Source organism: Mus caroli, chromosome 10, assembly GCF_900094665.2.
Source record: "Mus caroli chromosome 10, CAROLI_EIJ_v1.1, whole genome shotgun sequence".
NCBI lineage: Eukaryota > Metazoa > Chordata > Mammalia > Rodentia > Muridae > Mus > Mus caroli.
In genome coordinates this window covers 112,393,423-112,412,890 of record NC_034579.1, presented here as the reverse complement: position 1 = coordinate 112,412,890, position 19,468 = coordinate 112,393,423, and the positions used below count along the sequence as shown (strand labels likewise).

The 19,468-nt window shown below is 41.6% G+C and overlaps 1 protein-coding gene and 1 long non-coding RNA gene across 5 annotated transcripts in view; one reads left to right on the top strand and one right to left on the bottom strand.

Annotated features, from left to right (window-relative positions):
• The window catches only part of Grip1 (glutamate receptor interacting protein 1), a 622,013-nt gene that overhangs the window by 293,930 nt on the left and 308,615 nt on the right, over positions 1 to 19,468 (bottom strand). The window lies entirely within an intron of this gene.
• Positions 16,395 to 19,468, top strand: part of LOC110304063 — a 15,846-nt gene continuing 12,772 nt past the window's right edge. The window contains exons 1-2 of the long non-coding RNA XR_002379006.1: positions 16,395 to 16,486; positions 17,889 to 17,984. This is a non-coding gene — a long non-coding RNA (uncharacterized LOC110304063). The remainder of the gene's footprint in view (positions 16,487 to 17,888; positions 17,985 to 19,468) is intronic.

Sequence of the window (19,468 nt, the reverse complement as noted above, 5' to 3'; positions counted from 1 at the left end):
GGGTAGTGTGAGAGCCACTGTGTTAGTGATGGGATAGTGTGAGAGCCACTGTGTTAGGCACCAGTGATGGGGTAGTGTGAGAGCCACTGTGTTAGGCACCAGTGATGGGGTTGTGTGGAAGACTCTGGCTTGGTGCTCACTCCTGGGTCTAAAGCCCTTGTGTCAAGTAGAGCAACAAGTTTTGCCTGCCCACCTTTCCTGCTAGTATGAGCTCACCAAGGACAGGAAAGAGCCTTTGAAATCTATGTACTCCTAGGACAACATCAGGAGATTGAGTTCAGAACAAATGATATTTAAAGACTGATGAATGAACACTGCATATGCAGAAAGAATATTGAAAATATTCTCATAGAACACTTCTCATCTATATCATGAGCCTTTCAACCAGAAAAAAAATAAAAAACAGACCAACAGACTTCTTTCTCTTCTTCTAAAATAAACATACATCCCCCAATTTTTCTTCATTATCTTTTCTTACAACAGTGAATTTTGTCTACTTTTTCAAATTAGGACAGGGTGGCAATAAATACACCTATGCAGAGCTAAACAGGAACCTATCTAAGAATTAGGACAGTGACAACCTAAGACATGTGATTATCATCCAGTGACCTCATTCCTCAATGTGTATTTATCAGTTGTTTACCTGGAGTCGGGCAGTGTGCACATTATGGGAAACAGAGAAGAAATCTGTTTCTAGTCATGGAGTTTAAAATTTGGGAGTCTTGACTGTACCTTGCAGTTGGCCTGAGCCATCTAGGAATCTTGGCTTTCCCATGAGAGAGAATTCCCAGAGAAGGGACAGAAGTCGACTAGCTTGACTCCTGAATGTCATACTCTTAGTGGCATTGTCTCCATCGGGCTGCTTCTCATTGGTTGCCACATCCCTTGTTCATCCGTCATAGTCCTCCAGTGTTCCCTCTTCTGGTCACTTCTCTGGTCTTTCCTTCCATCTCCCAGAGTTAGCACTTTCCTTCTATAATCATATTTCTTGTGCGCACACCTCTGTCCTTGACAAACGTATCATATTATCATGCAATCTGTGGATTAACATGTCTGCTTCTCTTACCAGTTGGATTAGACTCCATGTCACAGACACAAATAGTGTATGGAGGTGAGGAGGGGTGGGAATAAAGACCTATTTTAATTTACAAGTTTTAGCCCATGGTACTCGGGTTTGTGGATTCTAGACATGTGAGAGGCAGAGCCTCATTGTGGCTTAGGCATGTGATGTGGAGCAAGAGAACAGAGGAAATGTCTAGGGAGAGATACCTGTTCCCAGTGGTCGACCTCCTCCAACCAGGCATGACCTCCTAATTTTCCTACCTCCCAGAGACACTAATTTATTATACATCCATTAAGGGATTAATTCATTAGACTATAGTCCTCAGAATTCAATCACTTCTCCCAAAGCCACTGTTTGATAACTAAGGTCCCAGGACATGCAGCTCTGAGGTACATTTCATTCCCAAGTCATAACACTAGTGGAAGGGGCTTGCCAAAGCCCAGCTTCCTACATCCCCTTCATTCTGCTGCCCAGCCCAGAGCCTAGAGGCCTGGGTGGCCAGGGACCATTCATTAAGTTATCAATCAAAGTGAAAAACGTAACAGCATACTTACAGAAAGGGCTGGGAATTTTCCTATACGAAGACGGAGACAACTTGAAACTATCATTTATATCCACTCAGTCATTCACTCAATGACCAGCACAGCTCAATCCTATACTACCCGGTTGGTTTTATAAGACATAGAATTTTATTCTATTACAATTTCTCCCTCGATGTCTTCAGCTGTAATTTTTAAGACCAGTAGTTGGTATTCTAACCTCATACAAAAAAAAAAATGACATTTGTTTTACTTTCTAAATCTAATCATTACTTTAGTTTGGTCTGGTTTGAGCCTAATGAGCAATTTTTAAAAAATCAAATAAAATTAGGATCCAATTCACAATTGAAGGGTTTGATGTACTTGAATGTAAAATATTCGATGGAAAAATTCTTCTATTTACACTGTACTTTATTAAAATTGACGATTTAACTCTGAAATTCTTAACAGTATTCAAGAGATAGGAGCCTGTGCAAAGCATGGCAGATTAGCAAATGCATCACAAAACCCCATCTTCTCTGTAATTGTTAAATCACCTCTTCCAATAAGACCAGCACAAAATGGTCATGTTTTTGCAGCTTTTGAAATATTAAAAGATAGTCATTAAATAAATACCATTTTGTGCATGTACAGTTGACACACTTTAGTAGATTCCCAGAAAATTCATGCCATTGAGTCATATTTGCTATACATTGTAAGGACAGCTTCTTTTTTAAAAATGTTATACATTATATGCATTATATGCCTTCCCTATCTTTTGGGGAGTCAGTGGAGATAAAGGTAAGTTACTTTTGATTCTTCTCCAACCATACACCTCCTTATCCATTCATTCATCAAGTCTAGGTCCAAAAATACTCACTAAAACTCTCTGGTGACTCCCTGCTTTCTCCAGTTTTGATTCTCAGTGATTTAATGCAAGCCTTCAGATGGTCTCTCCTAACCCCTCCTCAACTGTAGCTAGAGAGTCTTATAAATTCCCATAAACCATGTTCGCTACTATTTTCTATTGCCACGATATATAAAAATATAGTTTTTAGCAATGTACATTTGGGTTTTGTTATGAGCAGCCTCACAGCTAACTTCATGCTTGGCTCTTGACCCATCTTGCTCTCTTTCTTGGACTTTCTGGGATTCATTGTGTGGTCTCCTGTTTCCGTAGACAGCCTTCTCCCTTCCCATGGTCCCCAGTACCTCTCCTGGAATCAGAGGGCTGTTATGCTCCTGTTTGATCCCTCAGCTCTCACCTTCAGCTTAGTTCTACAACTTTGGAATGGATGTTTGATTTGAACAAAGGCATTGCTGTCAGCCCATCTGTCTCCCTTCTAGGTAAAGCATTGTTGGAAGGAATAGTTCTTATTTTTGTTACCCGGTGTCAATAGGCTTGCCTGGAGTAAGGCAGACAGCCACTGCTTATAAGTTGAATTAGTGGATGCTTGCTTACCTTTCCCTAAGACCAATTCTTGGGAGCACAGTGACAGAAAACTGTGCAGACAAATAACAAGCGAGCCTGCAGCTATACAAAGATCTCCAGCCAATGTACTCAATCTATGGTTTGCAACCCGTTTACGGAGCTAACAGCCCTTTCATAGGGGCTGCCTAAGACCACCAGAAAAGCACAGATAGTCACATTGTGATTCACAACGGCAGCAAATTGTAGTTATGAAGTAGCAACAAAAAGAATAGAATGCTTGGGAGTCGTCACAACAACAATGAGGAACTGTGTTAAAGGGTCACAGCCTTAGGGAAGTGGAGAGCCTCTGCTCTGGATTACCAAACAGGGATTGTTGCTAACTCCCTCAGCCACATCTTTCCTTTATCCTGTCTCCACCAACTCTGCAGTGGGAGCTTGGATGAAGGTACTTCAGATCTAGAAGCTTAAGGGGTTGTAACTACTTGGAATCATTTAAGAGTGTGCTCTCCAAGATGGCCGTCCACCCAGGCTACCCAGTCTCTGGGGAGTTCTTGGGCCAAGAGGAACAGTGTGTACCCAGTGTAAATATTTTACCTGGCTATCTCTTTGCCATCGCATAGATGGTGCTTTCTAGAGCTATTTATACACACTTCTTTGAAGTAGGATTTGCTCTGGTTGATACATGTAGACTCACAGTGATTTCCGATGATAAATAAAATATCCTTATTTTCTTTATTTAGCTCCTCCCCTCCCTTTCTGTATTAAAAAAATCATTGAAAAAGAGGAGGGAATGGCCTAAACAGAGCACAAAAGGCCAAGTACTTTTATTACATTTGTCCCAAGCCTAGGTGAATACACTTGGTTTACTTTTATTCCCTTTGAGAAAACAGTTTTTAAATCAGGAAAGAAGATACTCTGCTGTTCTGGTCATTGATTTTCCTCTCTGATCACTTTTTATAGGGTTCTGGGAACTGACAGACTCACTGTAGGTGGAGACATAGAAGTCTCAAGAGGTAGCTCCTGGAATCTGCATGGAGAACATTCATGAAGGAAGCTGGGTATCAACCAAGCTGAACATTATCATTTTTGATCTACCAGCCTCTCAGATGTGTTCTTCCAAGTGAGTGTATGGGTCAGAAGCACACGCATTTAGGTCCTAGAAGGACTGAATTAAAATCCGAAGACCTCTGTCACTTCAGGATTCTGGAAGTGGGAGCAAGCCAGGTGTGCCACCATAGAGGGAGGACACTGAATCACGACAGCTCTAGGTTTCAAGTCTTGACACATTTTTGATAACACCATGCAGCCCGTTCCTCAAACTCTCAAGACAGAAAGGAATCCCAATTCAGGCCCTGAGTCATCTCTCTTGGTCTCTCTTTCTCACCCTTCCCACAGCTCACACACAGCCCCCAACAGGAATTTGATCAGATTATGAAAATAGGATTTGGTCAGATTACAAGACTGTGATTAATATTTATACAATTCTGTTTTTATCATGAAATAGAGTCTAACTTCTAAAAACTGTAGTCCCGAGTGATCTTTTGATGTGTAACTTAGTTTTGGCTTGAAAATACCCTCTATTAAAAGAAAAAACCCAGCAAGTTACAGATGATAAAATACCTCCAACAACCTGTTCTCATACTTCAATAACTCATGGCAGAAAAATGAAATATCTTGAATTTTGTAGACAGAGGGCAGTATGCACAAGCCAACTGTATAAGCAAAAAGCCTGTGTCAATTTTATAGGAAATACTTCATGCAAGACAGCTTTGTGTAATATGACTTTTAAGCTTCAAAGCTTATTTACATATTTATTGAGGCTTGGTATTTTTGGTCATTGTGAAAGAAATCACTTTGTGGCTGAGGGAGGTGTTTATTCATTTCTTGATTTCAGAGAGTGTGTGCATCTGATGTCACCGTGGCTTTGGAAATGGCGCACACACAGATGTGGTGGCAAGCAGAGTGCCAGGAAGCTCAGTAGTTAAAAATGATCACCAATCTTGTCATGCTCTGTCATTATGCAAATGCAAGGAACATGTTGCCAAAGTGACTTATATTAGTGCACTGAGAATTGAAAATATAATCTTCAGCAGATCATTCTAAAAATTACCCATGCCTTAAAATGGGGATGTGCATCCAAATAGAACCACGTTAGTCTTTTCTCCAAATGTTTATGATATTGCACTAAAATCCAACACAGAAACATGGGCAAATAAAATTAATTTAGTGGAGATTAAGGGATATTAACTTTAAATATTTTTGCCTGTTTGAGAAGAAGTGTCTTATCCATTTTTGTGTCTTCGTTTAGATGATGACTAACTGGTAATCTCTGTGTAGGAGATAACAGTTGACTGGTACACCCTGTTTCCTGCAACAAAGTATTTACAGGCATAGGAGCTCTGATCAAATCAATGCTACCCAGGGTCATCACAGTACAGTTTCCATGGAGACATTTCTCTGACTCCAGACTTCAGCAATTGCATTGCAATTTCCTTTAAACCCCTAGCTAGCTTCCAGATGTAGATTCTTCCAGCTGTTCAGAAAGGGGCTGGCTGTCCTCCTGGACTACAGAAGCACAGTCAATGACATTGAAGGAATCTTCCCACCTCGGATGGCCACTAATTCTGAGCTGTCATCACAATTGGAATAAAATGGTGACGAGGAAGTCTCCAGTAAGACAATGAAGGGGATTTTATTTGTATTTCTTTTCCAATTTTTTTAGTCTAAAAATCTACTCTAACTACACCACTTTCTGGACAAAGAACACCAAAGTAATTAAAGTTCAAGCTTTCTTCCTAAGGAAAAGATAGCAATAATTAAGACTAATGTCTCCTAAGCTCTTTCTCTAAAATTAAATTCCTTACTGTGTTCCTCAACAACCCATGTCTCCATAAGCTCAGGGAAGAAGAAGATAAACACAGCCAGGCATGGCCCCCTGTGCAAATTCTCACTTACGCTCTTTGTATATAGAGGAAGGAAGATGCCTGTATAAATTGTTGATTCTTTCTCATAGAACACCCTGGAGATCTATAAATCTGCAGGAGGAAAAAAAAACACCTTCCTACACCCTATAATAGAGACAGAGGATGAGTATATAATTTATTGTCCAATTAGGAAAAATTTTAGAATGAAAGGAGGTGCCACTAATACCAATTACTAGAAAAGAGGCATGCTGGGACTCTCTAGGATGGCATTATTGTCTGAGTATAGCCCCGTAAAACAAAACAAAACACTCTGAGAGCTAAAGATAATGGAAAGATAGTCATAATACTGATTTCCACACTTGAAGATTATAACACATGAGGACAATGGATATTATCTTGTGTTTTTCTAGAAGGCTATAATGACAACAAGGGGGAATTGCATTAAAGATATTTCTGCATCAGGAAAATGAAAGTTATAGCAATTAGATCCATCCACAATCACTACGGTTTCATTCGGAGGATTTGAGCTCTCTCCTCCCTCCCCAGTGACAGATGGTAACCTGTGGCAAATGCAGGGAGCACTAGAGAAGCAATGGACTTCTGGGAACCAGCTAACACTCTCAGGTTCTGTGACACCACTGAGAAGAACTGACTAAGAAGCAACAACACACTGATGCCTTCATGCTAAAGAAACACAACCCTTCCAAGACAGACATCGGATGCCTGCCAATTTAACTGTTCCCACTTCTATCCATCATAGGTGCTACCACCCAATAACACACGGCCAGACTTGAGTGGCTGAGTTTCATAAACCCTAAACCCCATTGAATAGCAGACTGGCAGAGAGCTTCAGTCTCTGCAGATGTTTTGACATACATGAAAAACCTTGGTGATCAGAAGCAGAGATTTGAGAATAGAACACTAAGGTTCAGGTAGATTGGACATACAATGAAAGGAAAAAGAATGGAAGGGGTCTTGGAGCCATTGACATGCAGTCCACTCATTACCTGAAAGGCCACAGATCTCTGAATTTAAAGTATCTTCCTTAATAGCACTTTAAAATTAAAGGCAAACTTGAAGTCACAGCCTTGAAGTCTGAGTAGACCATGGCCAGTGTGGATGGCAGATAACGGAAGCACTGAATGCAATAAAGTTGCAATAGCTTTCCACCCCAGAGAATGAAAGTTCTACATAATGGCCAGGCTGAGCCTCTAAGTCATGCTACCTAGAACTCACAGTAATTAGACTTTTATTTACTTGAAGAAACTGATAAAAAAAATCTGCTTAAGAAAATAGTAAAACAGGCCATCAGGATGGACAATAAGTAAGCTATTGTATTATTTGTCTCATAGAAAAGTTCTCAGTATTTTTTCTAGGTCCAGTGCCTGGTGATCTTTAGCTGCAAGGGAACCGGGAAATGTGGGGAACAGACAACCCACGACCAGTACATGTCTCTCCCACAGAGAAGATGCCAGAGTTATTCAAAACTTCAATGATGTGGTATTAACTCAGCTTTAGTATTAAAGTCTATCATGACAAGTGTTTCTGTTTTACAAACTCGGTCTGAGGGCATAACCACTAATATTATTAAAAGATTAATCATGTATTTATAATTGATCTGACCTCTTGTAGCCATGGAAGCAAGCTGTCATGAGGCTATAATATTTTATGTTCACAGAGGCCCTAAAGTATATTGCCATCATATAGAGCATGCACACTCGGTTGAGCAGGGTTATTTTTAGCACGGGTCTAAAAGCATCACCGAGCCGGAAGAATCCAAGGCTCTAAAGCAAACAACTATCTTCATCTTGTCCATTAAGTGAGATCAGCTGGGCCCTAAGAGTGACACCCGTTACGAGGAGCAGATGCACATATCCTGCAGTGACCCATTTTAACCTTCAGGGCATCAGTCAATAATGCCTGGCCATTTAGAACTAGTTAAGCAAATACAACACATAGCTTCAAGAACTGGCCAAGCCCTTTGTAAAATGTTCTCTCTAAACACTGTAAACAGCAAGGATTTCTTCTATCACACCTTTTAAGCCTCCTGGTATCCAACAACATTCAGACCTCTCCGAGTCCATCTATTCCTGGATTAGAAAGTCAAGATGAAACAATTCTGCATGTCTTCATGAGACTGTAAGCACATGGGTGTGCAGAACATCTAAAGGAAACACCTCCACTCCTAACAAAAGACAGAAGCGTGAAATCAAGTTTTCCAGTGCCTGGGATGGGATCTGAATTCTTCACCATGTGATTTTTTTGCACTGTCTCTGGGTGAAAGTGGCAGACAATGTCTCGCTAATATTCTCTGAGGACTCTTGGGCCCCTGACAAGAAAGAGGACATGGAAGTGAAATCCTAAGCTGCAGCATGGACTTCTCAGTGGTCCTTCTCTGCCATGTGCTAAGGAGGGAACATGGGTTGACCAGATGCCACGGCAGAGTGAGGAAGACACAGGGTATACCTGAAACCAACTAGCACCAAAAGCAAGCTGGCCGGGAACACCTGCCGACCCCGGGTGCACAGAATCAACGGAGGTGTTGTGGGAACCCAGCGGTGGTGGTCAGGTGACTGATGATGTTGGCACAAGATGGGCAACAAAGAAACAGAAGGTTTGCATTTTATTTCCCAAAGCACTGCTTGCTCTCCACGCATTTGATCCACAACCTCCAGGGAAAGGAGTAGAAAAGAAACAAAAAATTTTATCAAAATGAGGAAGTGGGTGACAAGTTTCCACAGATAAGGCTAAATAGATGGAATGAACTCGTCAATTGTGTGTATAAATCCTGAGGAGTTCATGGGATTCGCAATGAAGTCTGGGAAACTCTATAAAAAGAAGAGGTAAGCTGCCCTAACAACGTGTATAAGAATAACGTGATTTTTTTTTCCTTCTGTACTGTCTCGACAATGCTAAATCTGAACCTCAGAAATGTCCTGAATTCAGGAAGGTTAATTAATACTTGTAGGTGTTAATATGATTTTATAGATGAGCTCAGACACTCAGAGAAGAAAATGCTACAACACACACTGTCAAGACAAAAGACCCATGCTGAAGACTCAGGTTCTTGCATTATAATAAATAAAAAAAAGAAAGAAAGAAAAAATAGATTAAATTTTTAATTTAAGTCTGTATTCTACTCTCGAAAAGAGAGTAGAGATGGAGAGATTACTCAGTAGATGTCATGCTAGAAAACAAAGTGCAGTTCCCCAACACACTGAGAAACGCCTTGCATGGCACCCGGTCTGTAGTCACAGCGCTTGGGAGTTGAAGCAAGGGATTCTTAGTGAGAGCTGGCCAGTCAGACTAGCCATGTTTGTGAATTCTTTTTTCTTTTTCTTGTTTTGGTTTTTGAAGACAGCGTTTCTCTTTATATCCTGGCTGTCCTGGAACTCACTTTGTAGACCAGGCTGGCCTCGAACTGAGAAATCCGCCTGCCTCTGCCTCCTGAATGCTGGGATTAAAGATGTGCACCACCACGCCCGGCTGTTTGTGAATTCTTGGTTCACATGAGATACCCTGGCTCAATATATAAAGTGGATAGCAGGCTATGAGATTCCTAGTATTAACCTTGGGCTTCCACACGGATGTGCACACACACACACACACACACACACACACACACACACACACAGACACATGTGAACATGTGATCATGCACACACACAGGAACAAACAAAGAAAAATGTCTCAAGCTTCTTTTAATCTGTAGGATCAGGTGTGGTGGTAGAGAGCAGTGATCCCAGTTCGTAGTGCCTTCTCCACCATGTGAGTCCTCTATTCTGAAAGAATTTAGAGGCAACTAATTCATGGTCGGGGTGGCGTCTCACAACAGTGCAGACAACGGCCTTGCTGTCTTGTTGGTCCACAATTCTTAGCACATGGATCTTTGCTCTCTTTGCATTCAAGAGTATTTTTTTCTGGTATCAGCTATTAATTCCACATTAAGGAAGCAAGAGAAAAGATTAAGGTCAAGAGAAAAGATACAATCAGCACAGGTACTTTCTTAGAAAGTTCACGTGACACCTTAGTCTGCATTATTAGAGTCAGATCACGCACTCACACAGAGCTTTGGGGTCGAGTACCCACGTTACAAAGGACAGCACGGTTGGGTTACTAAAGACAGAAAGGGTGGGTGAGGAAAGTCAGTACTTACAATGTGTCTGCATCATGCTTTGACTTGACACCAATAGTTTTAGCTTCTTATAAAAAAAATTGTAAGTCTAGAACAGTGGCTCTCAACCTACGGGTCACCTTGCGACCCTCCTCCCTGGATGTTGTAGAATGACTCTTTCACGGGATCACACACCAGACATCCCACATATCAGGTTGTACATTATGATTCACAGCAGTAGCAGAATTACAGTTATGAGGTAGCAATGAAAATAATCTTGTGGTTGGGGGTCACCGTCACCACAACATGAGGAACTGTATTAACGGGTTGAAGAATTAGGAAGGTTGAGAACCCCTGGCCTAGAAAGATGGACAAGAGCATTTTCAAATATACAGAATAGAGGCTTGAAGAAGGTAGTTAAGTTGAGTACAGGATAGTGACAAAGACTGGAAACTCAAGTTTTTCATGCTATGACTCAAGGTTGACCATGGCTGGCTCTGGTGCAGCACATATTTTAAGGGAAGTCACAGGCATTCTGAAAATAGACATTTTATGCTTATACATCCCCAACTTGTCATTTTCTATCTACATAAATATCTAGAAAACTCTGCCTCTAATTAATCATAATAACACTGGTATGACCTACAGACTCATATATATATTATATATGTACATATACATATAAATATAATTGCTGTGTCTGTAGAGTAAATGAATAAAAGTGTGAAATTAGTACAGCTATTCTATTTTAATCCAATTTTCAATACACTTGTAACACAATAATGGTTTTACTTGTACAGTTACATATACAGTACTTATCAGCACCATATACAATTCCACCACTCTGAACTCTTATTACAAGAACTCTTCTATCGCTAATGGCTAGTAGTGGTTTGTAAAGTACTGAAAATTATCTCATAAAGAGCTATGATTGCAAAGAGGAGAACCATGTAATGAAACTTACTGGAACATTCCAAGGGTAGCGGCGATGATTGGAAAACATTATTTATTGTTTAAGTTCAAATTTGCAATTTACTATTAACTTGAAGATCAATAGCAATCTCCCGAGTTTACAAAAGTTAGAATTGCCTGTCTCCAAAGACTCAAATTTCAAAATTATATAGGGATGCATGCATCCTTTTAAAGGCCAAAATGAAACAAGGGGTTAATCTACAATGAGTTTATTCTTAACCTAAAGCCTGAGTGGACAGTAGCCCAAGACTAGGTTGCCACAAAAGTCATCCCAGATAGGGTGTTTTCTAAGTCAGTTGTACGGAGAAAGGTGGCAGAATATAGCACTGAGCTAGAATGCAGGAAAATGGCCAGGTACTTCAAATTTGTGTGAGGCTAATCTTGGTAGTCAACTTGACCTCCATAGGAAATGCCTCCATCAGATTGACATGTAGGCATGTCTGTGGGTCATTTGTTGATTACTACCTGATGTGTACAAGGGCCAAGCCTACTCTAGGGACTGTTGTCTAAGAACAAGTGGATCTGGGCTCTATATAAAAATAGTACCCAAGCATGCCAAGACAAATGAGCAAGCAAGTGGTATTTTATCTTGGTCTCTCCTTCAATGGCTTTCTTAGCTTCTCTCAATTAGCTGTAACCTATAAACCAAATAGCTGCCTTCCTCCTGAATAACTTTCCATCATGTTGCTTATGCCCACAACAGAAAGCAAACTAGAACACAGCACATATTACTAAACCCCCTTTACCTCCCTGCCTGTGGCCACACTCTCTGTCCCTGAAAATTTAACCTGATGATGTCCACGTGGAGTAGGTACTCCTGTTTGGACAAAAGAAAAGGCACTGAGCAAATATAGAAAGTATTTCTGTGAGTGTTAAAATTAAAGGCATGTCTATGCCTATTGGTTAAGTGGCCAAGTGTGGTGTGAGCTTCCTCTTCTAGCTTCAGATCAACAAAGAGTCCAGGAGGTTACCCAGTCTCCTGTTTACACTGAGAAACTGCAGTGGAGATTTTCCCTGCTGCTGGACTTCACTATTTTAGGGAGAACTACTGAAATGCCAAGCTAGAAATGAATAGGTCTCATGAAGTCAGACAGAACAAAATGAAGTATAAAAAGGAAAAGACATAATGACTTTAAAACTGAGAAACACTGGGGGACTATCGTTATGATACAACAGTGCACCCCAGAGAGCTTGTTTATGTCATAAAAATGAATTTTGCCTTTGGGCATTTTGTATGTAGTAAAATTAATGTCAAGAACCATGTGGTGAAGGTGTCCTGTGTAAGTTGACTCATGCACTGTGTATGGAGAGGAATATTCAGATATGAAGTTATCCGGAGAACCATTTAATCAAACTCAAATTTTATCATTTTAATCACATATAAAATAGTGAGAAAATGACTGATTGAGTCCTGAAAATCTCTTGAAAGGAGCAAGTACATGCCACATGGTGGTCTGAATGAGAATGGGCCACATAGGCACATATATCTCAATGCATAGTCACCAGTTGCTGGAACTGTTTAGGGAGCATTGGGATTTGGGGTCTTGAAGGAGGAGATGTGTCACTGAGGACGTGCCTTGAGATTTTAAAAGTCCACACCAGGACTAGTGAATCTCTCTGCCTGAAGATCCAGATATAAAACTGCCAGCTACTGCTCTAGGACACATGTGCATCCCATGCTGATGATCACGGTCACACCCTGTTACACTGCAAGCTGGCCCCCCAGTGATATGTTCTCTAAGAGTTGCCTTCATCATGATGTCTCTTCACAGCAACAGTAACTAAGACAGAAAGTCTCGAGACTACTGGGAGACCATAGGGAGGAGGAGTTACAGACAGGGAGATAGAGCTCGGGTGGGGTGGCATGAAGGGGAGAAAGTAAACAACAGAGCTGTAAGTGTGAAGTGGGTAGGAGCGATGGAGAGACGTTTAAAAATGCTTGATGGGTACCTACAGCAGGAGGCTGCAGAAGCCTCCAGCAACACGCATATACACATATATGAAGATTTTCAATGGTGTTACTTCATAACAGAGGGAGATGCTGTCTGCTACCATGCTTTCTGTTAGAATGCGTATGAACTAACCCTCGAAAACTACACAAGCTTATATTTATTAATATAAACGCCTTAGTCATGAAGTGGCCTCACTGCAATAGAACATTAAAGAAGACAGATACTTAGGGTCAAAGTCCGTGGCAGACAAGAGAGAATTAGTTCGTAATAGTGAAATGTAAACATGGTGGGATGGTCACACAACTCTGAAGTGACTTAGGTAACTTAAAATGGCACATTACTAAAAGCTGTTAACATAGGGACCTTTATGCTACATATATTACACCCCAATATCCAAAAATCTTGAAAAATTCTCTTGCAAAGTAGATCTACTAGGTGAGTCAGTTTGTACTGGCACACGTGCTATGCTGAGGATTTGACTTCATTTTCCAATAGTGTCTGGACCACACATATGGTTTACAAGATATTTGCTACATTAAAAAAAATTTTTTTTGAGAAATGTACTATCTGATGAGAAATATTTCTTTTGGGTGATATCCCAGTACTCTATCCAAACAGGTCTATGTCAAATAATTTAAAACATTAAAGTCACATGAAAATAATACTTAAATATAGAATATTTGGCAAGCCAAAAATAGGTACTGGGCCTATGCTTTACCTATGCTCATATTTGCTATGAGCAAATATGCTGTCAGCATGAAAATTTGGAACTTGTTGATGCTGTGTGCTGATTGACTGTGTTGTCATCTCTCTGAATCCCCTGAAGAGATGAGAATCTCTGGATGTCTCAAGTCCCCTATATACAAAGGCACAAACCCATATGGCATTGCATAACTGAATGGGCAGGACAGGACGGCACAAAATTTCATGACAACAAAAGGTTTTCTAATCACGGACAAACAAAAATGCATTAAAAAATCAAATGCATAATCGATCCTCGGCCAAGTAGGCTTGCATGACTTCACGGAGGTCTTGGTACCGAACATGTTTGCTTCTCCCCATGCATGGCCTCACATACCATGGTATCACACCACGGAACCTTAATCAAGCTGTGCGCATTCCAGGCTGTTGTGTGTTTCTAATGCACATAGAAAGCTTCCTGCTTTTATAGAAACCTAGTTTGAAGAGTTTTGATATTTTTCTACCCTCATTCCTTCCCACAGATGTATCAGATTATGATGTTTGGATTGGATTGTATTAGAATGCCTGGTTTTTGAAATTGAAATTTGAGTTGCTGACTCGAGCCTCATGAAAATCATTATGTGAATTCTGGCTTGGGATTAAAACAGGATCTCTAATAATCTAAAAAAAAAAAAAAATGACCCTAAATATACTTCTGCCATTTTGTTACACATATGTGTACAGTGATAACCTCAACATGGATACTTATAAAAATCAAAAATAGAAACCGACCACATATTTACAATGCTAGTTCCATGGAATAATATTCAGCTAAGTTTTAACACTCTATGTCAAAAATAAACAAGGACATCTCCATTATCAATAGCTAAATCTTTGTCTTTTATAAATGGTAAAATTATGCTTGTGCAAAAGAACTGTTTTAAAATAAAATTGTTCTCAGGAGATAGTTATGCTTGGCTCCTGTCTGCAAGTATAGCAGACCATTAACAGTGTCAAGTCAGGGGTGGGCTCTCTTCCATGGGGTGGGTCTCATAGTAGGCCAGTCATTGGTGGACCATTCCCTCAATGTCTGCTCCATTAGCATAACTGTCATCTGAGAGGCTTCATCCAGCAGCTGATGGAAACAGATGCAAAGACACACAGCCACACATTAGGTAGAGCTCAGGGAGTCTTATGAAAGAGTTGAGGGAGACAGGGTGGGTCAAGGACGTCATAAGAAGACATACAGAGCCAACTAGCCAGTGGGAGCTCATAGAGCCGGAACCACCAATCAAAGACCATGCATGGTCTGGACCTATGGGTCCTGGGAATGGAGGGAAAGGAGTGGGAGGATGGGACTTGGAGGATAGGAGGGAAGGGTTTGTGATGGGATGTAAAGTGAATAATGAAAGAAATAAAATTCTTTAGGACTTATTGTCAGTGTTTGCTTTGTACGCCTATTTATATGCCTATTTCTACTCCTCATAATAGTATATACCATCAGGTGCAGCAAAGACAGGTAACTCAGATGTAAACATCCCTTTTCCCCTTCTTTGAAATGGATGCTTCATAGACATGACATTACACTCAAGTGATAAGCCATCACTGAAGTTCTAGCCAAAAAGTTGTGCATGCACATTCAGTGGTTAGACACCTAAGGACAGCTTCTTCAGACAGAGGGAAGATGCCTGGATGTGAGTCTTCTCTTTGCTCTTATTTCTCTCAGAGACTTGGATAAAATGTCTGCAGCCCAGTCAGCTCTGTTGGGGCCTCAGGCAACATGTTAAAGATGTCGACTAGCAAAAGCATGAGGCTGTTGGGCCCCACTGGCGACCAGCAACTCTCTATGTGGGCTGCCAGTTCAGTTCTCTTTATAGGAGAGAAAGGGAAGGCATCGTGTAATCTGTCAAAGCCGTCATCTCTGGTCTTTATCGTCCACGGCTGCACTCAGCGTCTAGTCTACTCATCAGGTAAAGAAAGGAAGAAATGGATCTGACATCACCTGAAATGAGAGAGTCCTCTTCAAACTTTAATCAGAAAGCCTTGTAGGATTTTAACCTCATTGTGCAGTACATGAAAGTTTTATTCTGGAAGGGAAATCAAAGGAGAAAGAGGAGCTCCTTCGTGACATTTCTCGAGGAAGTCTGCGGAAAAGCCGAGGCACCATCGCTGCGGGGCATCTTTGGAAACACAGACGCTTATTGCTTTTTGCCAGGAGAGAGGTGGTTTTGTACATAAGCGGCAACCAGGAGAGGCACAAAGGAAGTGTGCAGCCCACACAGCAAAAGCAGCAGGCGTCAAAGTTGCTTGCTTTGTAAATCTGGAGACGTGAATGGCTCACAGGCTGGGCTCTCGAAGGTCTACCGTAATAAAATCCCTATTTTAATTACAGGCAGCATACTTAAAATGCTATCATTAAGGTTGTGTCAGCAATTACTTTTTTATGACCTTATTTTCCAGAGAATAATAAAAACGTGTTTGGGACTGCTACCTTGGGCGGAAAGTTGGCAGTTGTCTCTCAATTCACAGGCTTTTCTTTGCTTCCTCAAACTAGGACGGGCTGCGCTACGCTTCCCGGAAATCACGAAAGAGGAAATTCTAAATGAACGGGCCCCCAAATTGCTCTGCCTCTGATTGTCTGAAATTCAGGTCTTCGGACTGTCAAGGGGTGATCACCGCTGTCATGTCTCAGGAGAGGAGATTTGGTTTCCATGGTAACAACAGCACCCATGATTAGTGCTTAAAAATTAAAATCACCTCCCCGAACTGTACTTTAAAGGGTGGAGGAATCAGAAGCCAGATGTCAAAGCATTTTCGCGTGAGGAGTGATGTAAGGAAGAGGTTTACAGGCAGGATGGACTTCATGCGGAGTGTGAGCAAGTGACGTGAGGCCAGAAGCTGGGTTCCCTGCACATGGGCAGGAAAAAGCACCTAAGCTTTCTAACCGGTAGAACCTGGGGGCTGGCGAGATGAATAGGCTGCTGAAGTGTCTGCTGAACAACCAAGTAGATCTAGATTCCATCCTCTGCACCCCTGTAAGACTCTAGCACAGTGAAGTGCACCTTTAACCTCAGTCCTGTGGAGATGGATGGAGGCAGAAGATCCCTGGGACGTACGGGCCAGATAGCCTTGCTGAATCCATGAGTTCCAGGTTCAGTGAGAGACCCTGTCTCAAAAATCAAGTCCAAAGTGATGGGAGAAGACACCTCATACTGACCCCCACCCTGCCCTATACTCACATACCAATCAAGCGAGGTAAAAAGAACTAATACTCAGACATAATTAGATTTGTTATTAGAATTACCAGTAGAAAGATCGAGGCTTAAAAATGAGCTGTTTGATGTCCACGTGTTTCTGGCTACTGTATATATCATTTCAACTACAATAATAATAATAATTACTGTGCATCGGTGGCGGACAGCCATCTTAGTTTCCCATGGACAAAGTCACATGACACTAGTGTCAGCGTGATGGGGCGGGCAGTTTGGTTATTTCACTTCTCAAGAGTGGAGACTGGGGTAAAGCGGTGTCCAAGTGTCTCCTGAAGCAGTGGATAAATCCACTGAACAGAAAGGCTCCCTCTGGCAGACTTCAGGTTACAGAACGAGGATAAACAGGTTTTAAGATACACAAACTGAAGGTAAAAATAATGCTTATTATGTTGAAATAAAGAAGAGGAAGGGTTTTCTGAGGCATGGGAGGAAAAGAAAAAAATCTAGGGGGAAGGAAGGTATTTTGGAGAAAAGCTGTTACAGGCACAAAGTCACTGAAGAACAAGTGGAGTCAATAATAAAAGTTCTCAGAAGCCCAGTGGCAGCAAGACAGGACAGTCTAGAAGGATAACAAGCTTCCACTCTGGACGTAAAATTCCGTCTCGCTCCTTATTGCCTGGAGTCGTCCCAAGACTCTTTTATGACAAAAGAGAAAATCTGATCAAACTTGGTAGGAAGATAAAAAGTTTAAGTGGCAGCAGGAGGGGCAAAAGAAGAGATGAGAAGAGAACTTGAGAAAAAAGGGAGGCAGAAGGGTGGTGTCAGGGGAAGGAAGGCATCAAGAGCTGTCTTGAGAAAATAGGCCAAATCAGGATGATAATGGATCACAGGACTTCCACACACAAAAGCTGTCATTACTAAGACAAATCTTCTGCCAAATCCTGCTCCCCATCCTTTCTAGTGAGACACTGCCCCTGCAGGGAAGATGTTGATTTCAGATTCAAGGCTCTCACCTCACAGGTGAACAAAGATGGTCCTCAGAGTCTCTCAGTGTAGGAGGGGAGAGATGCAGAGAAGATGTGAGAGACTAGAGCCCTGAGGAAGAGAATTCGGAAGGTTAACACATACTGTGAGCATCAGAGTTGGCTCTGCTCTGATGTTAGATGCCCTTGAAAACATTTACATGCAATTTTATAGATAGTGGGAAACGGGGGTTTGCTAAGCAGATAAATTGGTGTCCTAAAGATATGTTTGCGTGTGACAAAATCTATTATGGCACTTGCTGTAAAAAGAAGGTCTTCAAATTGAATGTACATCAGTGCTGGAGGTTTTGGCAGATGGCTACTTTACAGCTGTGTGTGTGTGTGTAAAGAACAACATCCTAAAATTCACTGGGTTATGCAGACTGACAACTATTCATAGGGGACTCTCAGGTTCAGCCGCTCACAGCGAGAAGTCTAATGTCAGAGTGGTTGGCAGCGAACATGTGTGCCTCTGGGTGTTTTAACTACAGCATGGCTCTAGATGATGAGACATTCTGTCATGGTTTGAATATGCTTGGCCCAGGAAGTGGCACTATTTGGAAGTGTGGCCTTGGTGGAATAGGTGTGTCACAGTGGGTGTGGGCTTTAAGACCCTAACCCTAGCTGCCTGGAAGTCAGTCTTCTCCTAGCGGCCTTCAGATGAAGATGTAGAACTCTCAGCTCCTCCTGCACCATGCCTGCCTGGATACTGCCATGTTTCCTGCCTTGGTGATAATAGACTGAACCTCTAAATCTGTTAAGCCAGCCACAATTAAATGTCTTTATAAGAGTTGCCTTTGTCATGGTGCCTGTTCCCAGCAGTAAAACCCTAACTAAGACACATTACCTCCCCGTGGGTACAAGAATGTTACAGGTCCAAGATCCTAGACTCACAAGGTACTATTTGCTTGGGTTGCAGTTCATAGTGGCTTTTTCCTTTCTTTCTAGCTTCTACAAAGTGTTTTCTGTTTCACCTCCAGTGGGTCCCAAGGTATTTCCTGTCTCTTTCCTGTTCTCACCTCATAAAACCAACTCATTACTCCGCATCTCTCCAGCTTCTCAGGGCAACCTGTATCTTCTTCCTCCTCTCCTCTCCATCCATTATTTCTTTGAGAATTTGTTCTTGTTTTTAACAAGGTGAATAATTTTGTCACACATCTTTGCTCTGACTTGGACTCATCCCCTTGTTCTTATAATCTTTGTCTCTAGGAAGTTTTTGAGAGGAAGTGGGGGGGTTACAGGATGGAGGGAGGAAGGGGGAGAGAAGAGAATGGGGTGGGGAGGGGAAAAGGAGAGGGAGAGAATGTGTGTGCATTCCTGTGTTTGCTTGCTAGAGATCTTTCTCCATTGCCCCCACCTTACATTTTGAGACAGGGCCTCTCCACTGAACCTAGAACTTTCTGTGTGGCTAGACTGGGTGACCAGAGAGCTCTGAGATTCAAAGCTCCACTTGTTTCACTCACCCTCAGCTCCAGAGTTCCAGTTTACACCTCTCCACATTAGTTTCCTTCCTTCCTCCTTTCCTTTCTTCTTTCCTTCTTTCCTTCTTTCTTTCTTTCTTTCTTTCCTTCTTTCTTT